The sequence below is a fragment of the Schistocerca americana genome, unplaced genomic scaffold (assembly GCF_021461395.2).
Source record: "Schistocerca americana isolate TAMUIC-IGC-003095 unplaced genomic scaffold, iqSchAmer2.1 HiC_scaffold_678, whole genome shotgun sequence".
Lineage (NCBI taxonomy): Eukaryota > Metazoa > Arthropoda > Insecta > Orthoptera > Acrididae > Schistocerca > Schistocerca americana.
In genome coordinates this window covers 10001-20000 of record NW_025726432.1, presented here as the reverse complement: position 1 = coordinate 20000, position 10000 = coordinate 10001, and the positions used below count along the sequence as shown (strand labels likewise).

Here is a 10000-nt window from a genome sequence, read left to right as displayed (position 1 = left end):
ACCACAGTTATCCAAGTAACGTGGGTACGATCTAAGGAACCATAACTGATTTAATGAGCCATTCGCGGTTTCACCTTAATGCGGCTTGTACTGAGACATGCATGGCTTAATCTTTGAGACAAGCATATGACTACTGGCAGGATCAACCAGGGAGCTGCGTCAACTAGAGCTGAGCAGCCGGCCGCCCGGGAGTGTGTCCCGGGGGCCCGCGCGAACACGCAAGCGTCCGCTCAATTATTCTGCAAACAGGAGGAGGCTGAGCTCCCCTGCACAATACACCTCGAAACCCTCTCAGGTCCCGGCGGCGCGCAGCGCCGTCCTAAGTACTTGGTCGGGTTCGAGAGAGGCGCAATCGCCCGGAGTTTGGCGAGTAGACGCTTTAGGTGCGACCACCCGTGCTCCCAACTGAGCTTGCCGCTGCCGACAGAGGCCCGGGAGCGTGCTGTCGTGGCATTGCCGGCGGGAGACAACACGCGCCACCTACGGTGGCCGGCAGCTCCAACGCCAGCGCCACAGAAGGACAAAAGCCCCACTTGGGTGCCGAAGCGAACTCTCCCAGCACAGCGCACGCGCCAACACGTCCGCACAGCTGCGATACAAACCACCTGCGAGAACCGCAGAGGCGACCGAGCAGCAGACGGCGTCGCGGCGCCGAGCGCCGGGCGGCGGCGCATCCTCAGCGCACACAGTCCTCAATCGGACCAGCACACTGCAGATGTCCACCGCGCTTCGCACCGGGCCCGCGAGGACCTACTTTGGCCGCACGGCGCCGCGTGCAGGGTGCGCCGGCGCGCAGCTGCGCCGCCTGCCGCCTCCGTCGGCCGGCGCGCCTGCCACTGGCCGCCCCCACCAGCCGGCTGTAGCGCGTGCGCCCACGCACCGCGCGGCCAGCACGCCGGGAGGCCCCCCCTCACCGGCCGGGGACGGTCCCACCCAGCCACCGCCGCGTATCGCTTCACACCCACATGCCATTCACGTTCGTGGGCATGGTGGGTATCGCTGAAACAACCGGTTGGTAGCTCAACCGATCGTCGCCATCACTGATTCACCTCTAGCGAGAACAACCGCACCACAACCGTTTACCAGTTGTTCATTTGCGTAACGTCACCAGCAAACGTAGACGTCCATCGCCATTTGCAAATTCAACGATTGTTGCATGCCTGTGTCAGGTGTCACGACACACTATGTCTGCCCACATACACGCAACAACATGTGCACGCTTCGCGAACACGTGGAAGGTGGCCCCCGTACGTATGCGATGTCCATTGCGAACACGTGGAAGGTGGCCCCCGTACGTATGCGATGTCCATTGCGCGAACGACTGTCAACCGGCCTCTGTCGCATGTCGCAGATGTGGAACGCAGTGCACCATGCTATCACGGTGTGTGAGAAGAGACGACTACGTCTGACAACACGCGCCACTACATCAACAGACGGCTCATGCTGATCGCCATCCACGGCATACCATACTGCAATCCAGCTCTTATAGGGAGACGACACGTAGCTGAGTGCACAATATTTGGACCGTATGGTTCGCCGTTGTTGGCGCAGTCGTGGTACGGTCACACATGTACCACGATGTATCATTCAGTACATGAGGACCAATGTGCAGTACAGTGTGTGATTTGGACGTACAACATCAGCGGACAGTTGACACACGCCGTACCACAACGTAGGCTGTGCTTCGCCATGCAAATGCCAATGAACAACTGCGAAGGGCATTGAGCATGTACGTCCTGCTGCCATCCGCATTACAGTGTATAGCTGCAAGGTGTTTAACATGAAGCTATACTCTGGGGACCAGGCAGTGCGAGTAGCAAACTATATTGCGGGGGTTGCAGTTAGGCAACACCACACTAATTTAACGCGTCGTATGACAATTACAGAGCAGGTTAAGGCCCAACGTGTGTTGGGTTAAGGCCCAACGTGTGTTGGGTTAAGGCCCAACGTGTGTTGGGTTAAGGCCCAACGTGTGTTGGGTTAAGGCCCAACGTGTGTTGGGTTAAGGCCCAACGTGTGTTGGGTTAAGGCCCAACGTGTGTTGGGTTAAGGCCCAACGTGTGTTGGGTTAAGGCCCAACGTGTGTTGGGTTAAGGCCCAACGTGTGTTGGGTTAAGGCCCAACGTGTGTTGGGTTAAGGCCCAACGTGTGTTGGGTTAAGGCCCAACGTGTGTTGGGTTAAGGCCCAACGTGTGTTGGGTTAAGGCCCAACGTGTGTTGGGTTAAGGCCCAACGTGTGTTGGGTTAAGGCGCAACGTGTGTTGGGTTAAGGCGCAACGTGGGTTACGTTAAGGCGCAACGTGGGTTACGTTAAGGCGCAACGTGGGTTACGTTAAGGCGCAACGTGGGTTACGTTAAGGCGCAACGTGGGTTACGTTAAGGCGCAACGTGGGTTACGTTAAGGCGCAACGTGGGTTACGTTAAGGCGCAACGTGGGTTACGTTAAGGCCCAATATAGGTTAGGTTAAGGCCCAATATAGGTTAGGTTAAGGCCCAATATAGGTTAGGTTAAGGCCCAATATAGGTTAGGTTAAGGCCCAATATAGGTTAGGTTAAGGTACAATATAGGTTAGGTTAAGGTACAATATAGGTTAGGTTAAGGTACAATATAGGTTAGGTTAAGGTACAATATGGGTTAGGTTAAGGTACAATATGGGTTAGGTTAAGGCGCAATATGGGTTAGGTTAAGGCGCAATATGGGTTAGGTTAAGGCGCAATATGGGTTAGGTTAAGGCGCAATATGGGTTAGGTTAAGGCGCAATATGGGTTAGGTTAAGGCGCAATATGGGTTAGGTTAAGGCGCAATATGGGTTAGGTTAAGGCGCAATATGGGTTAGGTTAAGGCGCAATATGGGTTAGGTTAAGGTACAATATAGGTTAGGTTAAGGTACAATATAGGTTAGGTTAAGGTACAATATAGGTTAGGTTAAGGTACAATATGGGTTAGGTTAAGGTACAATATAGGTTAGGTTAAGGCACAATATGGGTTAGGTTAAGGCGCAATATGGGTTAGGTTAAGGCGCAATATGGGTTAGGTTAAGGCGCAATATGGGTTAGGTTAAGGCGCAACGTGGGTTACGTTAAGGCGCAACGTGGGTTACGTTAAGGCGCAACGTGGGTTACGTTAAGGCGCAACGTGGGTTACGTTAAGGCGCAACGTGGGTTACGTTAAGGCGCAACGTGGGTTACGTTAAGGCCCAATATAGGTTAGGTTAAGGCCCAATATAGGTTAGGTTAAGGCCCAATATAGGTTAGGTTAAGGCCCAATATAGGTTAGGTTAAGGCCCAATATAGGTTAGGTTAAGGTACAATATAGGTTAGGTTAAGGTACAATATAGGTTAGGTTAAGGTACAATATGGGTTAGGTTAAGGCGCAATATGGGTTAGGTTAAGGCGCAATATGGGTTAGGTTAAGGCGCAATATGGGTTAGGTTAAGGCGCAACGTGGGTTACGTTAAGGCGCAACGTGGGTTACGTTAAGGCGCAACGTGGGTTACGTTAAGGCGCAACGTGGGTTACGTTAAGGCGCAACGTGGGTTACGTTAAGGCGCAACGTGGGTTACGTTAAGGCCCAATATAGGTTAGGTTAAGGCCCAATATAGGTTAGGTTAAGGCCCAATATAGGTTAGGTTAAGGCCCAATATAGGTTAGGTTAAGGTACAATATGGGTTAGGTTAAGGTACAATATAGGTTAGGTTAAGGCGCAACGTGGGTTACGTTAAGGCCCAATATAGGTTAGGTTAAGGCCCAATATAGGTTAGGTTAAGGCCCAATATAGGTTAGGTTAAGGCCCAATATAGGTTAGGTTAAGGCCCAATATAGGTTAGGTTAAGGTACAATATAGGTTAGGTTAAGGTACAATATAGGTTAGGTTAAGGTACAATATGGGTTAGGTTAAGGTACAATATGGGTTAGGTTAAGGTACAATATAGGTTAGGTTAAGGCACAATATGGGTTAGGTTAAGGCGCAATATGGGTTAGGTTAAGGCGCAATATGGGTTAGGTTAAGGCGCAATATGGGTTAGGTTAAGGCGCAATATGGGTTGGGTTAAGGCACAATACGGGTTAGGTTAAGGCACAATACGGGTTAGGTTAAGGCACAATACGGGTTAGGTTAAGGCACACATTGTTGTAAGGAAAGGTGTTTTCGGGGGGGGGGGGGGGCTGGTTTGTTGATTGTGATTATCGTAAGTAAATGACTGCGGCATCATCTGATTTGCCACGTCAGGGTGCACCTTTGGCTCATAACAGGCGGCGCTCTGATTCCATGCTTGTGGCAGACCTGTGTCTTTCATTCGTGCCATTGTTTGTGTGGTGTGACAGGAGGCAGTATTGTGATGTTGGGTGCACCCCTGTGTAGGACATGTGTGGGTGTTGGTGGCTTAGCTGAGCAATGGTGGTTGTCGGAAGGGTGGGATATTCTGTTTTCCGAGTGGACCTCCCGGTCTGGTTATGATAGTGTGGATTGTCTAATGTGGCAGAGAGGATGCACTGGGTGTTGTTCCATGCTGGTGCTTAGATATTGTCTGTGTGCCTGTTACAGGCAGAGAGTAGTGCGTGATAAGAGTGTCTGGCTGACGTGTGATTGTGAGCAGAGTCTTTCAGCATGTATACGGACAGTTGTATACATTATCTGTATTCTGATGGCTCTATCTATTACTAATCAGCGCCGTGTATACGTTTAATCCGGTTCCAGTCGAAACTATTGTATCTCTGTACATTAGTGACACGGCGAGCCCGCTATGTAGTTACTCGTCTCGGCAGCTTCCACCGGTGTATGGCAAATGATTATAAGGAATCAGTCTAGTCGTCAATACCGATAGTGTGACGTCACATGTCTGGGGTGGGGGACGCTGCGCCCTTCCGGTGGGTCATGGCCTAGGAAGACTCTTCCCACGCAGGGGGGCTTGGACTGTCATTGACTCTTCCGAGTAATATACTTGCCGTACGTTTTTGCGACTGCGAGTGCAACGCTCACCGGTACCGACATGGATGGAGCGCCTCCTAGCTGCCGCTGAGCATCTGCATTCGTACAGAGAGCAACGCGCTCGCGTCTGTAGCTCGTACGTGGTACAGCTCGCAGCTCATGTATAGGGACAGCGGGAATGTCGCATATTGGACATAACTCTTTTTTTTTTTTTTTTTTTTTTTTTTTTTTTTTTACTTTATTGTTATTTTAAAACCTGTACAATTCAGGTAGGCTGGCAGCGGCACACTACGCCGCTCTTCAGCCATAGCGGTTTACAAGAGTATAAAACATGGTGAATGACAATGAACAGAGTGACGGGCAAAAGAGAGAGGTCACAGAGACATAAAAAACACGGAGTCGTTCACATGTGACGATAACAACACTGAAAACACGTTGGCACGGCGCACAAAACACTGGTGAGTCCGACGGCACAAGTGAACGTAGGAGTGGGACGGCGGACACCAAAAACACTATATGACGTCACACACACGAAGCACAAAAGGCGACGATCTCCGGCGCGCGAATGTTCACTATACGTGTGCGAGTCCGGGGACCTGCCAAGAGAGGAGGAGGAGGAGGAAGGGGAGTGGGAGAGCGAGAGGGCAGAGCAGAGATGCCACGGGCAGGGGAGATAGGGGGGAGGGAGGAAGGGGGAGAGGAAGCCCAGGGGAAGAGGGGGAAGGAAAAAGATGGGAAGAGAAGAGAAGGGAGGGAGGGTGCCGAAAGGAAAGGACACGGGAAGTGGGGGGTGGGGCAGGGTCAAAGTTGATAGGAGGGGTAGATGGAGGGGACGAGGACATCATCAGGGAGAGGGAGCTGGCGGAAGCCACCTTGGGAGAGGGTATGGAGGGTGGAGAGATGGAGACCGGGTGGGACGTGCGAATACAGGCGCGGCAGCGGGCGGGGGTGGGAGAGGAGCGGGGAAACGAGCGGGTGAGGGGGATCAAGTTTACGTGAGGTGTACAGGATGCGTATCCTTTCAAGGAAAAGGAGGAGGTGGGGGAAGGGGATGAGATCATACAGGATCCGCGTGGGGGAGGGGAGACGGATGCGATAGGCAAGGCGGAGAGCATGGCGTTCAAGGATTTGGAGGGATTTATAGAAGGTAGGGGGGGCGGAGATCCAGGCTGGATGGGCGTAACAAAGGATAGGGCGGATGAGGGATTTATAGGTGTGGAGGATTGTGGAGGGGTCCAGACCCCACGTGCGGCCGGAAAGGAGCTTGAGGAGACGGAGTCGGGAACGTGCCTTGGCTTGGATTGTCTGGAGATGGGGAGTCCAGGAGAGGCGACGGTCGAGGGTGACGCCAAGGTACTTAAGGGTGGGAGTGAGGGCGATAGGACGGCCATAGACGGTGAGGTAGAAATCAAGGAGGCGGAAGGAAGGGGTGGTTTTGCCTACAATGATCGCCTGGGTTTTGGAGGGATTGACCTTGAGCAACCACTGGTTGCACCAAGCGGTGAACCGGTCAAGATGGGATTGGAGAAGGCGTTGGGAGCGTTGCAGGGTGGGGGCAAGGGCAAGGAAGGCGGTGTCATCGGCAAACTGGAGGAGGTGGACAGGGGGCGACGGCGGCGGCATGTCCGCTGTGTACAAAAGGTACAGAAGGGGGGAGAGGACGGAGCCTTGGGGCACACCGGCGGAGGGGAAAAAGGTGTAGGAATCGGTGTTATGGATGGTGACATAGGAAGGACGGCGGGAGAGAAAGGAACCGATCAGACGGACGTAGTTAATGGGAAGGGCGAAGGTTTGGAGCTTGAAGAGGAGACCGGAATGCCAGACGCGGTCATAAGCGCGTTCGAGGTCAAGTGAGAGGAAGATGGCGGAGCGACGGGAATTAAGCTGTTCGGAAAGGAGATGAGTGAGGTGAAGGAGAAGATCGTCGGAAGAGAAGGATGGCCGAAAGCCACACTGGGTGACGGGAAGGAGGCGGTGCTGGCGGAGATGCTGGTGGATGCGGCGGGTGAGGATAGATTCTAGGACCTTGCTGAAGACCGAGGTAAGGCTGATAGGACGGTAGGAGGAGACGGCGGACGGCGGTTTGCCAGGTTTAAGGAACATGAGGATACGGGAGGTTTTCCACAGGTCGGGGTAGTAACCGGTGGACAGGACTACATTGTAGAGCCTGGCCAGGGTGGAGAGGAAAGAGACAGGAGCTTCACGAAGGTGACGGTAGGTGGCACGATCGTGACCAGGAGCGGTGTTGCGTTTTGTGCGGAGTGTAGCAATGAGATCCTGTGTAGTGATAGGGGCATTGAGTTCCGTGTGTGTAATGTTGTCCAAGTACTGGAAGCCAGGAGCGAGGGGAGGGGAAGAGGTGTCAGTTCGATCGCGGATATCTTGGAAGAGGGAGTAATCGAACTGGGGATCATCGGGGACGGAAAATACATCGGAGAGGTAGGAGGCAAAGTGATTGGCCTTACTAAGGGAGTCAGGGAAAGGGTGATCATCATGGAGAAGAGGATAATAGGGGGAGGGTTGAGTTCCGGTAAGGCGACGGAAGGCCGACCAGAACTTGGACGAGTTGATTGGTAGGGTTGCATTTAAACGGGTGCATGTCTGTCGCCAGTCCCGGCGTTTCTGAGCCGCGAGCAAATTACGAACGTGTCGCTGGAGTTGCCGGTGGCGGCGTAGTGTGTCCGGGTCACGCGTGCGGAGGAAGGCACGGTAGAGACGACGGGATTCACGGAGGAGGAGAACGGCCTGTGGGGGTAAGGTAGGACGGTGGGGGTGGATGGCGACAGTAGGAACGTGGGCCTCCACGGCCTCAGACAAGGTCCGCTGGAGAAAGGAGGCGGCATGGGTGACATCGTCAGGGTGGTGGTAGGTGAGAGGGTGGCTATCGACCTGGGTGGAAAGGGTATCCCGGTAGGCATTCCAGTCGGCTCGGGAATAGTCGTGGACATACTTAGGGGGAGGGTCAGTACGAGGGTCGGGGCGAGGGCGACGACCGTCTGAAACGGTGAGGAGGACAGGGAGATGGTCGCTACCAATAGGCTCCAGGACATCCACCGTGATGCGGCCAAGGAGGTTGGGGGAGGAGAGGATAACATCAGGAGTGGAGTTGGATTCAGGACGGGTATGCCGGGGGATGGGGACGAGGTCACCTTGAAGGGTGGAGAGGAACCGATGCCATCGCCGTAACTGGGCAGCGGAACGACTATGGATGTTGAGGTCGGCGGCGATCACGTAGGAGGAAAAGGTATGATCGACGTGGGAGAGGAAGTCGAAGGGAATAGGAGCGTTGGGGCGGACATAGATGGTGGCGCAGGTAACGGTAAGGCCGGGGAAGAAGAGACTAAGGATCAGGTGTTCGGTGGGGTCGGGAAGGAGAGGTTGGAGCCGAACGGGGATCTGGCGGTGGTGACCAATGGCAACTCCGCCACGCGCAATCGGGAGGGGATTATCGGAGCGGTGGAGGAGGTAGGGCGAAGTGTGGACTGTGTGTTGGGGTTGCAGGAAGGTTTCATTGAGGAGGAAGGCATCCACGCGGTGGGTGGCAAGGGTGTGCAGGAACAGGTTTTTGTTGGCAGGAAGGGAGCGTATGTTGTTGAAAAGGATACGTTGCTGTCGCGCCATGACTGGGATTGAAACGAGGGTGTCAAGACGGGAGAAGGTGAAATGGGCCTGGTTGTTGGAGTAGGTGGCGTACATCGTGAGTTGGAAGATGGAACGGGCAGCAAGGGAGATCTGCTGGAGGGTGTGAGGGCGCTGAAAGGGATGAACATTCTGGAGGACGATGGTGAGGAACCTGATGATGTCCTCAGCGGTGGGTGGGGGACGAAGGGAATTGCCAGGGGGGGTGGGGGCGTCCAGAGGACGGACAGGTACGGTGAGTTCAGGAGTGGTTGGAGGGGGTCGGGCTTTACACTTTTGGGAGTAGGTGGGATGAGGGAGATTGCAGGTATTACAGGAGGGAGGGGATTGGAGGTTAGGGCACTGCCGGAGGAAGTGCGCCTGCCGACAATGCGGGCAGGTGGGGGCCTCGCGGCACTCAGCTGTGGGGTGCGCATTATAGCGCAGACACCTCTGGCAGCGCAGGGATTGAGGAGGGGAACGGGAAGGGTCGACCTTGTACCGCTGGTGGAAGAGGAGGGCACCCTCCTTCAGGAGACGGTCAATGGAGGGGGCGTCCTCAGAGAAAACCCGCATAAGGCGGGTGGGGCCGGCCGAGTTGAAAATGCGGCGGACCGCCCGCACCTCCAGCGTGGGATGGGCCTGGAGCTCCGCCAACACCTCCTCCTCCGTGATCGACGGACTGAGCCGCGTGATCACGGCGGTGAGGGTCGGCGGGCGACGCGGGGCTTGGGGTTGGCGGGTAGGAGATGGAGAAGGAGCAGGGGTAAGGGAGGCGTTGGGACCAAAACGGGTGATGGGGAGACGGGAGAGGATGTCAGTATGGAGGGTTGGGCTGGGGGAGGAGATGAGAACAGAATCTCGGCGAGGAGTGAGGAGGGAGATGGGGGCACCAGGACAATGCTGGCGAAGGAAGAGGGTGAGGTTCCGGGCTTCAAGGAGAGAGGGATCAGGACGGGAGAGGAGGTAGCGGTAGGAGGAAGGGAGAGAGGAGGAGGATGAGGGGGCAGGGACAGGCGGGGAGACTTCCACGGCATCAAGGGTGGGGGAAGGAGGACGAGGTGCAGCCTTTTTGGAAGCAGAGGAAGCAGGGGTGCCACCGGGGCGCTTGACGGCGGTGGAGGAGGTGTGGGGGATGGGAACAACGGGAATGTGGCGGGTAGGGGCAGGTCCCGGGGCCGGAGTCGGCGCCGGAGATGGTGACGGTGACGGTGAAGGCGACGATGACGATGACGGCGGCAGAGGCGGCGGCGATGGCGAAGGTGACGGGGAGAGCTGGGCGTGGGCAGTGGCCCGACGGGCCACCACCCGAGCTGGAGCTGCAGTGACAGGCTGGGGGAGTGGGGGGAAGGGATCAGAACGAGAGGAGCGGGAGGAAGAAGCGGGAGAGGGGGCGACAAAGATAGAGGGTGAAGGGACAGTGAGGAGAGGTGGAATGGAAGGAGGGAGGTGGGA

The 10000-nt window shown here is 55.4% G+C and overlaps 1 non-coding gene across 1 annotated transcript in view; it reads right to left on the bottom strand.

Moving 5' to 3' along the window:
- LOC124589011 overlaps window positions 1-153 on the bottom strand; it is a 1910-nt gene extending 1757 nt beyond the window's left edge. Inside the window, exon 1 of the ribosomal RNA XR_006975919.1 lies at window positions 1-153. This exon is cut by the window's left edge and continues 1757 nt beyond it. This is a non-coding gene — a ribosomal RNA (small subunit ribosomal RNA).
- Window positions 154-10000: the final 9847 nt, after the last annotated feature.